This window comes from Pan troglodytes, chromosome 16 (assembly GCF_028858775.2).
Source record: "Pan troglodytes isolate AG18354 chromosome 16, NHGRI_mPanTro3-v2.0_pri, whole genome shotgun sequence".
NCBI lineage: Eukaryota > Metazoa > Chordata > Mammalia > Primates > Hominidae > Pan > Pan troglodytes.
The window spans coordinates 30,556,447-30,572,027 of NC_072414.2; the positions used below are offsets into that span (position 1 = coordinate 30,556,447).

General features: G+C 43.6%; 1 long non-coding RNA gene across 1 annotated transcript; it reads left to right on the top strand.

Moving 5' to 3' along the window:
• The first annotated feature begins 5,929 nt into the window (after nt 1-5,929).
• LOC107968510 (uncharacterized) lies at nt 5,930-12,042 on the top strand. The gene is made up of 3 exons (XR_001709691.3): nt 5,930-6,370; nt 11,616-11,734; nt 11,819-12,042. It is a non-coding gene; the product is annotated as an uncharacterized LOC107968510 (long non-coding RNA).
• The last annotated feature ends 3,539 nt before the right edge of the window (nt 12,043-15,581 follow it).

Genomic DNA, 15,581 nt, shown 5'->3' on the forward strand with positions numbered 1-15,581 from the left:
CTCCCAGGAAAATAACTGATGGAGACAATGAGGGCAGGGAAGGTGGGAACAGTGGAATGGCCCAGCTGACCCTCTGGAAGGCGTTAACTCACCTCTGCTCTGGAGAAACCCTCCTGGAATAAATGTGTTCCCTGTTCTTGAGAGAAGGCTGGGCCACTAAGGAAGCAGCTATCTGCAGCCTTGGGGCCAGAGGAAAGGCTCACCTATGCCCTCTAGGTCACATTGTCTTAACCTTCAGGATTGTTTCCTGGAAAAATTCTCTGATGGTAAAGAAGAAACCTGAGAGAGGAGAACCTGAGGAGAAGAAAAGTCTCTGGGAAGCCTAAGCCCTTTGGAATCACGTGTAGCAAGGAAGCACGTGTGTTTCCCCAAGTGAGTGTCGGGGAGAAAAAGTAATATATTTTCTTCACCCATCACAAGATTCATGGTTGAGACTCCTGTAACAAAAGACAGATTAATGATAGAAGAGCATGCACATTTATTTAATATGTGACACAGGAATCTTCAGAAATAAAGACTCAAAGAAACAGGGAGAGCTGCGTATTTTTATGCTTAGTTTTGACGAAGAGTAGACAGTCATGTAGAGGTGTGATCAGACAGAGGGGATGTGACCTAATGGTAACGAACTGGGGGAAACTCAGCAGGCCTGTTTGTTCTGATACTTCTTGGAGTCTCTGTGTCTTCCACTCCTTTTCCCCAGGTATAGGGAGGACCCCTCTGGAATGAGAATCTTATGACCTACTTCAGGGAGCATCAGCTAGATTTTATGGCCGGCTTCAGGGGAGAAGGGAGGCAGAAAGTGAGAGTGGCCTTCCTGCTTCTGCGGCTTCCTTGATTGCCAAGGTGCCATATTTTGGGATAGCGTGTCCTGAACTGCATGATCGGATACATGTGCAATAAATTGGCAGTTTGGTCCGATGAATTTAATATGGATGTAAACGTGTGCAGTCAAAGAGAGTCAAAAGTCAAATTCTTTCAGGGAAAGGAACATAAACTGGGGAGGTAGTTAGCTGTGGAGCCACAGCCACTGATAAGAAGGTGTAAAAAAGTAGTTTGATGAAGAAAGGGCTCACTCACTCTGTTTGTGCTGTGGATTTCATTTGGTTGGTTAATTAATCCTTGATAAAGGTTTTTCTAAGGCACATGCGTTCCTTTCCCTTCTCTTTTAATGCTGCCAGTCATTGTTCCTGGCAACCACAGGGTGACCAATTTTCCACTTTTTTTTTTTTTTTTTTTGAGATGGAGTCTTGCTCTGTCACCCAGGCTGGAGTGCAGTGGCATGATCTTGGTTCACTGCCACCTCCACCTCCCGGGTTCAAGTGATTCTCCTGCCTCAGCCTCTGGAGCAGCTGGGACTACAGGTGCGCCACGCCGTGCCACCACGCCCAGATAATTTTTGTATTTTTAGTAGAGACGGGGTTTCACCGTATTGGCCAGGCTGGTCTTGAACTCCTGACCTCGTGACCCACCCGCCTCCACCTCCCAAAGTTCTGGGATTACAGGCATGAGCCACCGCGCCCAGCCTCCACTTTCTATATCAGATGTTGATCTCCAGAAAGCCAAAGATTTATCCCTGAAGATTAGAGAAAGTTCTCTTAGTGGGGAAAGCTACAGATGAGGAACAGAAAAAAAAAATATCTTACTCCTCATGCCACTGACATAACCCTAGATAAACGAAAAGCTATGTAGGTGGAGAGAAAGAATGAAGTATGAAGGCCACCTGGAGTTTCTGTAGGCCATGGGGAGGGTAGAGGTAGAAACTCTATTTCTATATTAATCTGCTCTTCTAAAACCTGCTTCAGTTCTTTAAAGTTTCATCTCTCCTTATATGCTTTCTAATAGCTAACTGGATGTCCAGAAATTATACTTAGAATTAGTATTGCTTTTAGAAATTAGTTTGGGTTTAAGAAACTGGGAATTAGGCAAGGTAGAGTGAGGCATAATTCTTTAGCTAATTTACTCATGTCACCGAATAATTCTTTTTAACACAGTCTCAAATGTTTTCCAAAGAATATGCCTCTGTGTAATATTAATAAATAATGCATACAGAGTTTTATGCTCATATAAGTTTGAGGAATACAGAGCTAATATAAGTTATTTGGGTTTCTTTATGATACGATTACTCAGAGCCTTTAATAAACTAATGTGCATTGTAAATCAAGATGGGCTGCATGGTGAGCAGTGGGTCCCAAGCTTTTTCTTGGATTATCATGACACAATAGTGATTTAAGGGACACACTTTAAAAAACACGGATGATTTCTCAACCAGTTGATCTTGCTATTTGGAAGCTTCTTCCCACAGTTTATACCAGAAACACCTCACACAGAGGCATCATGGGGCAGGGGAAGGACACACGGGTCAGAAGACCTGGGTTCTAGTTGTACTTTCTTTTTACTAGCAGTGACAAGTAGTAGAAGGTGCTGAGCCTCAAGTTTATCATCTGTAAAATTGGATAATCATGGTCTTACTTTGCTTGCAGGGGAATAGTTGGGAATATCAAATGAGAAATGTGAAATAACACAGATGTAAGTTAGTGGTTGTTATGATAACATACAGCATAACTGAGGGTGAGAAATTCCTTACCTTTCTTGTTTGGATAATGCTTCATGGCAGAGATGTCTCTCTTTGTACTTTATTGACTCTATCAAATCAACAAAAGTTTGAATGCCTATTTTGTAATAAAGCATTTCTTAAGTTGATTCGAGGAGAACTGTGCTGAGATTCATAACTACCTTCTCGTAATATCTAAATTCCCCATATTTCTTGTCCTGGCATTACTTAGGAATGTAATGTCAACGCATCACTCGCTTTGGTTGTTTGGACACGCTCAGTATGATAGTCCTTTTTACCTGTTATTCATAGTCATTAATGAATCGTTTCCTTGTTAAATAAATGAGTCGAGTAACACATGTGACTTCAGGGACAGAGTTTGCTGGAGGGCATTTCTGCCTATCACTTCTGCGAAATCGACTTTCTTCCTTTAAGACTTGATTTTTGTAATTGCTTTCCCAAAGATAAAAGCTAGCCTTGGTTTGGGTCACTGTAGAATAGCCCTGGAAATTTTCAGACTGGGAGACATTCACCTCTGCTTGTCTCAGGGTGTTATCAAAGCTACACTGGAAAAGATGTGTTTGCAGAGAGGTTTAAGTTTGGCAGTTCTTCGTGTACATGCTTTTGAAAGGTGTGGGTCAAGGCAATCAAACTAAGTTGGGAGTCAAGAACATAGCATACTGGAAAATGAAAGCAAAAGTGGTGGTAATATAACTTGAATAATAATGCCATTCATAGCAATTCCTGAGAGCTACACACTGTTCTATGCACTTCATATAGATTGACTCCTTTAAATCTCAAAATAGCACTGTGGGGGTGTACCATTATTAGCCTGATTCTACATGTGAGGGAGGTAACAACTTTACATCGCCTACTCCAGTGTTCTGGTTTCAGGGATAGTAAGCAATGCCCTGGTATGATGGCTATATCAGGCAATTTGCCTATACCAATCAGAGCTCTAGAGTGATCCTTCTAGCTATGGCTGATTGGATCATGGATGAACGCTCGACTCAAATCCAGTTAATTCATTAGCTAGTCAGATTTTCTCAAGAATTTAAACTAGAGTCATAGAGATAAGAGCCTGTATAAAAGCTCTAGGGGTGAGGCAGCCATTTTGGATCGGTTTCCGTTTCTTAAGAAATGGAAAAAATAGTTAAACACTCCAACTCTGGGGTCTGATAGGCCTGGATTAGACTCTGGACTCTGTCATTTGTGAACTTGGACAAATGACCTAACTTCTCTGGGACTCAATTTCTTCATCTTCGAAGGAGGAATCTTTAAAAAGGGTATCTCTGCCAGTGAATTGCTTAGCATAGTGCCTGGCACATAGTAAATCTTCACAAAATAATAGCTATTATCATTGTTATTAATATTTCTGATGGCTTTTCAGTTCTCCTAAGGCCTGGCTTTACTTAGTTCCCTTTCCCAAGAGCCCATTGTCTGTGTCTTTATCCTCACCCTCCCTTCCCTTGAGGGAGTCTTGAAGGGCATGCGCAGGCTGGCGTCCAGTGCAGTGAAAACCAGCTCTACCCTTTAAGACGAGCTCTTGAGAGGTTGGTTTGAGTCATGTGCAAGATTTGTTCTTCATACAGTCACAACAAAAGGAAGATATAAATAATTCGTACTCCCACCATTTTGTTTCCTTCTTTCATCCTCAGGTATGGTAATCTAGAATCAATAATTTGTTTTGTTTTCACCATGTACTCAGTCCTGCACTATGCTGTGGGTATGTTTGTCAGTGTGTACATGTGTAGCTGTGTGTGTATGTGTGTGTGTGTGTGTGTGTGTGTAGGAGTGGGGAGGCAGTGGGTTGGTAGAAAAAACAGAAGTAGCAAACTTGAAACAATTAAAAAACAATAATGATAGTATATATCAAGTACAACCTCTTTCTAGGCCAGTGATTCTTAAATGAGGGCCTAGGAAAACATTTAAAAACAACAACAAAACAGAAGACAGATTTCCTGGTCCTTATCACCCAAATTTCTAACTTGGACAATCTGAGGAGGGTAATGGTTAAATACTTTAAAAGGTCTTTGCAGAGTTTTGTTTTGTAGTCGAATTTTGGAACCACCACTATAGATTACAATTACGCAGTTAGGCTTTCTGAAGTTCAGAGTTGTCAAGCACGCCTTGATGGAAGGTTGAAAACCAGAACTAGATCTTGAAGATACGCGATAGATTGACGAAAGTGGGGGAGCATCTCAGATGAAGAACAGAGTAAACACAGGGAATTTGAACTCTACATAGCATCTGTTAGAAGGTAGGGGTGGGGATGAAACATGAAACCTATGAAAGAGAAGCAGCAGGTCCAAAAGGGAGAACCACTAGGGCAGAGCGTCATACTGAAATTTGCATTTACATTTGCAGATTCAGCATCATGCTGGCCTATTTTTGCAGCAGTCTCTTGGGAGGTGGGCGGAGTAGCATGCCTCCTGGCCCCTGGTCGTAAAACTAAATAGACTCTACTTAGCTCTGAGAATGTCTCATTTATACTCCTAGTTTCCATTGTCAGTGCCATAAAACAACACCAACTCCAAATGAGAGGAGAGGACAAACCAATGGTGTTTGCTAAAGTGATATCTCCTTTTTTGTAGGGAAGTTTTGGATGGGCTGGTTGAGTCAAGATACCTGGAAAAGCCAGTTCAGTTCAGATTGAGCCCAGCCTTGGGTTCAGTGATGGCCTCCAGGAAACTGGCAGCTCAGCTGTTTCACAACTTGGTTTTGTGGTACTGACACTCTCTTTTATAAGAAGGGCTTACCGTGGGCAGAGGAGTCTTAGCTCAGGAAGACTTCTGAGAAACTAGAAAGATTTTAAGAGAAAAATGTGCTCTGTGTCTTTGCTATGTAACTCCGTTTTGAGCACAGGACTGCTGCCTCCCTTCCTCCCAGGAACCGGCAGCCTATGTGCTGATCTGATGCAGAGCTAATTTTTCTGAGACATCCTCTCCTTCAGGTCCAGCCTCCCATAGTTTTGCTTCCCTGGGACATGCTCTTCTCTGTGTCAACCCAAAGTCTGAAAATGGCCCATCAACTTTTCCCATGGAAGGTCTGCCCTACCCTGCTTAATCTGAGATCAAGCACAAGTATTTGACAAATTGACTCTCTAGAGAGTAAATTCCATAGCAAATATACTAAAAGCTAAAGCAAATCCTATGATGTTTTGGGCTCTGACTGATCCCTGAATCAAAATGTTTAGGGTCTAGGAACCTACACTGTTAACAACTATCACTGAAGCTTCTTATGCCCACTGCCCTTCACAACTATCTAAGCACAGAGCTTCTAGAGTCATCTTGCCTTAGTGGAAGTTCCATCTTGAGAATTTCTTGCTTAGTGGAGTAAAGTATAGGGGAAATGTTCTTTTTTCTTTTCTAGGCCTTATAAGTGTACATCTGGGTCATGCTCTATGAAGAGACTGTTGTTATCAATGAGTTTGATGCATATATTTGTTAGCACTGACAGATTCAGACACAGATATTTTCCACCTCCAATGTTCAGGTATGATTTGCCTTATTTTTATTGTCCTTGCCTCCCTTCACAAAGAAGTGCAACAAAACAGTAGTCTCATAACCTAGAAACTTTTATTAGCAATGAAGGCAAGAAAATTAGCTGTGTGAGCATTTTTTTTCTCCCTCTCTGCATGCGGAGATCTGGTGTCGCTGCTGGGAGCCCTGGGCTGGATATGTACTCAGGTGACTCATGGGGAAGGATACGCCCTTCTGAGAAGCATCACCTTTCTCAAGAAGCATGACAGAGCTCCCGATATTAGACTTTCAAGACGTCTACCAGGCCTTCTTTGGAATAAATCGTGTCATTGAATGGGTGAGTCTATGTGCATGGAACAGGTTGGACTTCTCCAGAAGTGTCAGTGGCAACTGTTTAGAAGTGTGATGGATACTACGAAACGAAGCAGTGTGTCCCATAGCCTCCACGTTAAGTAGTTGAGAATCTTACTCACCTCTTCAATGGGCTGTACCTGCGTAGGACTTAGCATAGACAAGGACTTCTGTCAGGGGAATCCGTGAAGTGCCTTAAATGCATTTGTCCCTTCCAGTGCTGAGAAAGTGAAGGCTTTGTGTGTTTTGTTCACTGAGGTGTCTACAGTGCCTGTCAAATAGTAGTCACTCAAAAAACATGTGCTGGATGAACAAATGGATTGCCTTCTATGGACTGAGTGTAGTGCTAAACTAGAGGTATAACTTGACTAAGACATGGGCCCTGTCCTTGCAGAGTTTTTAGGCTACTAGGTAAGGCAAAGAGTTGGGAAAAAACACCACCACAAAATGTAGTAAAAAATGTAGGTAAATGTCTTAGGGAGCTCTGAAGAAGACTCAAAAAGACTTCAAACTTCACCAAAGGAGTGGGAGGTGAGCTTGGATCTTGAAGGTGTGAAGGGGCTGGTTAGTGATGGGAGAGAAGAACATGAGCACAATTTCTACAGCTGAGGAACCTACTGCATGAAGGGAGGGCCAGTGCAAATCCCTGGGAAGGAATGTTAGAGGGCCTGTGCGGCAGGATGCCACAATGGAGCCATTCCTGCTCCTGTTTTGACTGAGGCACCAATATGACAGTTATCAGCTACTGAAAGGAGTGTGAGACAGATCCCACCACCTCCACACCCTCTGCAGATTTACAGAAGAAACAGCTTCGAGGACCTCTTTCATGTCTCTCAGTCCCCTCAGCCAGATCAAGGACTTTGCAGGGCAAGGATGCCACAAGTGTTTCCCCATTTCCTGTGGACTGGGTGAAGGCCCCTCACAAGAGATGAGGTGGAGCCATCTTGCATCCCATCCAATAGGACAGGTCCCGTCTTGAGAGGAGAGGGAGGAGGGGAGAAACTCCATAGAAAAGGGCCAGAGATACATGCCCAATACCCAGCGATGAGGAAAGAGTTGCAAGAAGCCACCAAAAATAGCGATATGTTCACCAGGCCAACAGGTGCTGCAGGACAGATGGGTCTACCAGATGACTCATGAAGAGCCACAAAAGTGTTCCAGGACATCAGTCAAATCACAGAGACAGTGGAATGGTGATTGCCAGGAGCTGGAGGAGGGGGAAATAGAGAGTTACGTTTAATGGGTATAGAGTTTCTGTTTTACAAGATGAAGAGGCTTCAGGAGATGGATGGCAGTGATAATTGTGCAACATTATAAATGCATGTCATACCAGTGAACCTTACACTAAACAGTGGTTAAGATGGTAAATTTTGTGTTATGTGTTTATTTTATTTAATTAATTAATTTATTTATTTTGAGACGAATCGAGACGGATTTTATTAGAAATGAAGGCAAGAAAATTAGCTGTGTGAGCATTTGTTTTCTCGCTCTGTCACCTAGGCTGGAGTGCAGTTGTGCGATCTCGGCTCACCACAAACTCCGCCTCCCAGGTCCACACCATTCTCCTGCCTCAGCCTTCCGAGTAGCTGGGACTACAGGTGTCCGCCACCATGCCCGGCTAATTTTTTTGTGTTTTTAGTAGAGACGGGGTTTCACTGTGTTAGCCAGGATGGTCTCGATCTCCTGACCTCATGACTCGCCTGCCTCGGCCTCCCAAAGTGCTGGGATTACAGGCGTGAGCCACTGCAACCGGACTATGTGTTTCTTAATGCAATAAAAAAATTGGGAAAAAAAGTGTTTCATGAGAGAAAAGAGTTCCCCTTCCCAGGGACAACGGTGTTAACCATGTGCCAGGCCCAGAGAGCACAAAGCCATTCAGTCAGTTATGTGCTGTCCTGCCCACTGACCTCCCCCCACTCTGCTTCTCCTTTAGATCTGGCAGTGAAGGAGTCCGGAAGACTGTGATGGGGGCAAGGAGAGCCCAAGTGCCAAGGGTCCTTCCCCTCTATGGGCTTCCAGCCTGAAGCTGGCCTGAGGAGAGAGAATTCATAGCTAAGTCAAGTTCAGCCTCTTGATTATTACATGGGACTGGAAATTATTGTGCCTGAAGCTCAAATGTCCTGTGGCTTCAAGTGACTCCAGTGCTCTTCTACTACCCAGGAGTGAGCAGAAAAGCACCTAAAGCTGCCAGGGCTTTTCTCCAGGGGCAGGGAAGGTTACCCGCTGATAAACTATCTAGGGACAACGGGAGACAGAGACAGGTCTGAGTAAGTCACAATTGTACGTATTCAGCATGCCTATTACATGTGCAAGCGGTGCTTGGCATGCAGTGAATGCTCAGTCAGTATCTCTTACTGACTAATGTGAACCATGTTATGATGATTCCCATGGAGACACAGAAGTCACAAGAGCACCAAAAGTCAAACCTAGGAGTTGTGGTTTGGTTGCTATGAACTATTCAAGGGTTGTTAACTATTTGACCTCACATAAGTTATGCCTATAGAATGGCATCAGTGACACCATGGCATGGAAAGAGGTATTCAGCAAGCTAGAATACTGTCCTCTTGTGGAAGACAACTAAAAACCAATGACTCCCGTTTTGTTTGTTTGTTTGTTTTGTTTGTTAATCTCCATAGAAAACTCACAAACATTGTTTTAAATCTCTTCACAAGTGAGGGTACAACCCGACCTTAGGATTGGACTGAAGATACTTAATTTTCAATTGACAGGATATAAGCAGATAAGACCTTCTCCAAAGTTTCCTCCCAAGGGGGAATCTGTTGGAATAGCTCATTCAGTTCACTCTGCCCTCCCTTGACAGTGCTTTCTTCTATTCCACAGAGGCTAGTAAACTCCCTGGCAGGTAGGCTTTCTCAGGTGATTCGGGTTTGATCAATGAGGAATACTCACATGAGATTGAGAAGACAGAAATGTGATGGGGGCCATGCTCCTGCAGCCAACAGGCATGTGGTGGCGATTTGGCTTTTCTGCAGCAGCACTACCAAAGCTTCCAGCATCTATTCATTACTTTCATGGGTGGTGAGGGGCAGAGTAGGGGCATTCATTTATGTCATTGCAGGTTTGGTGAGATCCAGAGCTGGCAGCCGTAGGGGATTCCTTATCTTGGCAGCCTCCTATTGCTGCAGCAGCACTGTGGTTCTAGAGGAGGTCACTTTCTGGTTGCAGAGGAGGCAACAGCTCTCTTGGTGGCCCAGTTCTGCACTGTGCTTCGGGAGTCTTTCCCAACAACTCAGCCTAGGGTTTATTTCTTTCCAAGTGATTTTGTAAACCATTTAATATCCTGAAAATATCACTAACTACCTAGTTAGAAAAGATTCTGTTTGGCCGGGCGTGGTGGCTCACGCCTGTAATCTCGTCACTTTGGGAGGCTGAGGCAGGTGGATCACTTGAGGCCAGGAGTTCAAGACCAGCCTGGCCAACATGGTGAAACCCCATCTCTACTAAAAATACAAAAATTAGCTGGGCGTGGTGGAGCCCGCCTGTGATCCCAGCTCCTTGGGAAGCTGAGGCAGGAGAATCGTTTGAATCCAAGAGGTGGAGGTTGCAGTGAGCCGAGATCCTACCACTGCATTCCAGCCTGGGCAACAGAGTGAGACCCTGTCTTAAAAAGAAAAAAAAGAAAGAAAGAAAAGAAAAGATTCTGTTCTTTACCACAATGAACCCCAGTGGATACAGCATGATGTGTAAAAAGAATATAGGAAACAAAATCAAAATTAGTATGTCTGAGAAGCTAAACACAGGGAAGGATAAGTGCTAGAGAGAAATGTTTTATTTGGAGAGGGTGGGTGACATTCATCTGTGTATCTGATTCATTTATCTTATATTTATTGAGGGCTTCCATGTGCCAGATACTGAGAACAGCTAGTGATTCACAGGGGGAAAAGACCAGTGGAATCCTATACTCACAGTGTTGAAGGTCTAATGGATTATTCTTTCTCCCTTACCCCATTCTCTCTCTATATCTAGCTAAGAACTTTGACTTACAATTCTTTTCATTTAGTGATCAGTCGCTCGCTTAGAGGGTGGGGAGTTTTGGTTCATAGAGAGCTAAGAGCTCAAGGCTAGAAGACACACCTTCAGCCCAGACCAGTCATAAGGGCCAGTGATAGAATTTTTCCTGCCAGGTATACCATTAATTAACTAGCAATTAAAGTCTATAATTAATCTATTATTATTATTATTATTATTATTATTTGAGATGGAGTATCACTCTTGTTGCCCAGGCCGGAGTGCAGTGGCGCGATCTTGGCTCACTGCAACCTCCAACTCCCGGGTTCAAGCGATTCTTTTGCCTCAGCCTCCTGAGTAGCTGGGATTACAGGTATGTGCCACCACGCCTGGCTAATTTTGTATTTTTAGTAGAGACGGGGTTTCTCCATGTTGGTCAGGCTGGTCTCGAACTCCTGACCTCAGGTGATCTGCCCACCTCAGCCTCCCAAAGTGCTGGGATTACAGGTGTGAGCCACTGCACCCGGCTTAATCTGTTATCTTAAGATCCATGTTTATACCCCGCATACCTACAACAAGTTTCTGCTATCTATTAGCACAGTAAATTCCCCTCTAAATTATTTTGCTGTGGGATGACACAAGTGTTCAGCAGCCATGGGGAGGTGCTGCTCGTCTCCCTTTAAGAGAGAACCTGCTGTCGGTGGCTCATGCCTGTAATCCCAGCACTTTGGGAGGCCGAGGTGGGCAGATCACCTGAGGTCGGGAGTTCAAGACCAGCCTGATCAACATGGAGAAACCCCGTCTCTACTAAAAATACAAAATTAGCCAGGCATGGTGGCACATGCCTGTAATACCAGCTACTAGGGGGGCTGAAGCAGGAGAACGCTTGAACCTGGGAGGTGGAGATTGCAGTGAGACAAGATCACACCATTGCACTCCAGCCTGGGCAACAAGAGCGAAACATCGTCTCGAAAAAAAAAAAAACAAAAGAGAGAGAGAGAACCAGCTGTGAGGTGTGCTGTCAGTGGCCCATTCCTGAGGGACCAAAGCCATGACCTGCCCAGGTTGCCCTAGCCAATGACTGAGCTCAGCACGGTAAAAGGCCAGTCATTTCTCCTCTCTGGGCAATCTTTGCTGCTGAACTTTCTACTTATTCCTCTTTCTTTCCCCTTTCTTTTCACAGGAGTCAAACCTCTATTGTAAACTGAAGGCCTTCTCTATTCACTCCCCTTTTTGTTTTTGTTTCTCTTTATCTTTCACAGGTCTTGCCTCCAATAAATCTCTTGCACTTCCAACTCCATCTTGGCATCTACTTTCTGGAAGCCCCAACTGACCCATTGTGCAAAAACACCTTTTGAGAGGTTACCCACTTATTTCTAACGTAAGAGCTTTCCTACTTGCTTTTGTCTTTTTTTTTTTCTGGGTTGAATTGTCTATATCTGAGCTTCTGATTTCTCCTATCTAGGCTCACCTTAATCCCAGCAATAAAGGAGGTGATGTGGGAACCCTTAGAAGTAACTGATGGAAAGCAAATAAAGTAGGGAAGATAATGAGTAGCTGGCAATTGGCTCATAAATATCCCTGGCACAGCCTGAGACAGTCCTTGGCTGCCTTTTCTGGAGCTGAATCTTCCATTGTGATGAGAAAGAAGTTGCCAGCAGACACAGGTGTGCAGCCTCACCTCCAGCACGTGCTCTTGTCATTGTTTGTATGAAGAATGAAAATAAATTATCAAGTGAGAATGCCCGTCCCAACATCTGTCTACACAGCAAGCTGCTTATTCTTCAAGTTCCAAGTCATCCTTCTCCTTCTTTGTGATGATTTTTCTGTTCTCCCAGGGAGCACCACCCCATCTTTTAGTGCTCCTATGGGGGTGTGCACATGGTTCCCATACTGCATGGCTATTATTTCAACACACGACACCTTTCTAGCTTGGCTGTCAGTCTTAAGGGCAGGATGATGGCTGTCTCAGACATTTGAATATCTTCCTTATAGGTGTGGACCAACCCTTAGTAGAAGCCCAATAAGTGCTGAGTGGGTAAAATGTGCATCCCTGTATGGAAAAAAGGCAATGGACTGGACACTTCTGCAGAAGCTCTTTGGCTCGCAGTTCAGTTCCAGTCTTATCACAGGGCATTCCTGGACCTCTGGATGGCTCAGCGAATTTTGGCCTTTATTCAAGGCATGGTAAAAAGGAAAGAGCAAAATGGAGGAGTCCAGTCTTGATTTCTCACTAGGCCTCCATTTCCTGATCTATAAGACAGGAGACCTGGTTATATAATCTATAAGGATTTCTAGCTCTACAACTGCAAGTCTCTGTGTCGGAGGACATATGACCATGTCATCTGCCAGCCCATTTGCTTCCAAGATGGACTTGGTTGACCTGGTACCTCCCTCACTGTGCCATGCATATTCTCCCATAACTGTTTGCTCAGTACAGTGGAGAGAGTGGCTCTTTTGTCTACAGCAAGAAGGAGGTAATATTTGTACTCAGTATAGAAGGATAATAAAGAGAAGGGACCAACGTTTATTGGGCACCTATTATGTTTGCTGCTTTTACAGTGTTATCTAATTTGATCTCTATGATTCTGTGAGGCAGATGTTATAATCCCTAATTTTAAAGATGAGGGAATGGGACTCAATGGTTCAAAAAATTGCTATAGGTCACACAGCTAATAAATTAATAAAGGTAGGATTGAAAGCAAAGTGTCCAGACTCTTCCTACTGCTGTTATTCCAGGCAGCAGGAGCAAGTTACAGAACTGGAGAAGCATGGAATGTGTTTGGGAAATAGGAAACGGTTCAGGCAGAGGGTGGAGAGCAGACGGTGTCTAAAGGGGAATGGTGTGAGACAAAGCTGGCATGTATACTAGATGGGGCCTGAGTATCAGCCTGTGACACTGGGCTTGACAAAACTGTATGCATTGGGAACCATGGGCAGTTTTGGAAACAAATATAAGTTACCCAGAAACATTATGAAGGTTAACCTGGCTTTTAAGAAAAGGATGGATTGAGGGGGAGAGATGAGGGACCTCTTATCCTATGGAAATAGCCTTCCTCCCCGATAAGTCATTCAACAAACAGAATGCTCAAATAGATCTCCTTTAAACTGGACATATAGGCATGAGGGGAATTGACGTATTGTTTTCCACTTTCTTCTTTTTGCATCTTCTCCTTTTGCATGTTGAAGCCACTCTTCTGTGTCCAGAACTGTCTCATGAGAGAGAGAGCAGGAAGCAGAGTTATTTATTTATTCTTTAAAATCTTATAAAATGCCCTGTGCCAGTCATTTTCCAGAGGCTTTCCTCTTTTGGGCAGTTCTATAAGGGGTTGCTTTATTTTCTCTCTGCTCTTTCCTTCTCTTGCACCCCCTCTAGCTCCGGATCAACGAGCTGCCACTGGTTAGGTTTGTGCCCATGCCATTATCCTGAGTGGTTGAAAACCATTCTTTCCTTTGTTTTTAGAAGTCTCTCTCTCCTCCCCACAGCCACCTGCATCCCACACAACAGCTTTAAAGGAGAAAACCCCGTGGAGAAAGAACTGAGACTGAGAGGAGTTCCAAACTAAAAATAAACCACAGATCTCAGCAAGGCTCTATACCCTGGCTGTTGCCCTTGTCACTGACTTTTCCTTATTGAAAGCTACTCAGAGACCTGAGGAAAGCTTTGTGCTAATACCGATATGATTGCTGTCATCGCCACTACCTGGGTGAGTGCCATTCAACATTTACACAGTGCAAGGTGCTATGTAGGAGTTGGACATAACTGGAGTTTCTCAAAATCCTCAAATGAAGTTAATGTGGGAAAAAAGGCTCTGAGAATTAGAAGAGCCAGGTCCCCCGGTCTCACCCCTGCTGCTCTGCTTCAGTCACTTCAGTTTGTTTTCTTTTTTTTGAGACAAGGTCTCTGTCACCCAGGCTGGAGTGCAGTAGCACAATCACAACTCACCAGGCTCAAGTGATCCTCCCACCTCAGCCCTTCCCCACCACCCCTATCCCCCAGTAGCTGGGACTACAGGTGCATGCCACAATGCTCAGCTAATTTAAAAAAAAAATTGTTTGTAGAGACAGGGTCTCACTATGTTGCCCAAGCTGGTCTTGAATGCATTGCCTCAAGAGATACTCCCTCCTCAGCCCCCCAAAGTGCTGGGACTACAGGCATGAGCCACCATGCCCAGCCTACTATTATTGGAAAAGTAAGTTTGCACTTCTCATTCAGGATTCTGTGATTCTGACTTCATCATTGCCTTCTAACAGTCTCTTATCACTGCTCTTGTTTTCTTTATTAAACCACTTTTTCTCTCCTCCCCCCTCTTACTTCGCTCCCTCCTCCCCACTCTTTCTCTCTCTCCCCCTCCTTACCATATCAACCCAGCTTACTATCAACCCTATTGTCTTACTTCACAAGTAACAGCTTCTGGAACTAGTAGACAGAACATGACTGTTATTCCAAGCTCCCAGAGGAATAAGGAGGAGAAAGCCATTCTTTTTCTTTATTGATGAGCCCCTAGGGAAACTAAGTCCCTTTTCTCTTACCAACCCGTGAACAAATAGGCATTGGGGCCGAGGTTCCAAAACTGCCTGTTCTGTTAGCTGCAGACTTTAAGAAAGGTTTTGGGGAAATAAATAAAGGCAGAAATGAGATATGTGTTGCTAGAGCCTTCTGTTCTCCTGGCTTCTCTCCCTGTCACATTGTTTACCTGATCCATCTGGTACACTCCTACCCAACAGAGTAGAACGAAATTCGCTTATAATGAACAAAGGTCATTTGTTATGTTCTTAATTGATTAAAGCATCATGCTCAAAACTGCATTAGATTCTGAGTTTTTTGGCACAGGCCTGGCACATAGTGGATAAATATTTTATTTTGAAGGAGTCAATGATGTACAAAGTTATACCTATTGAAACTTTCTCAGAGGCAGAGATTATTTATAGTGATTCTGTTTCTGAACAAAATTTAGAGATAGGGTTTGATACGTAGCTTTTTTCCCCTGATTTTGGAGCTTACATGAAACTAGAGAAGTATAAAACATGAAATTTGTTTTGTTATACATTGAATGAACCATCAATGTATAACAATTAGAATGATACATTGAATGTAAAAATTGAAATGATCTCAGAAAATTGAACATGTTATACATCATGCCCATGGCTTGCAAAATCAGAAGCAGCAACATGTAAAGGATTTAAAAAGATGCTAATATCATGGAAATAAGAAATACAAACTTTGT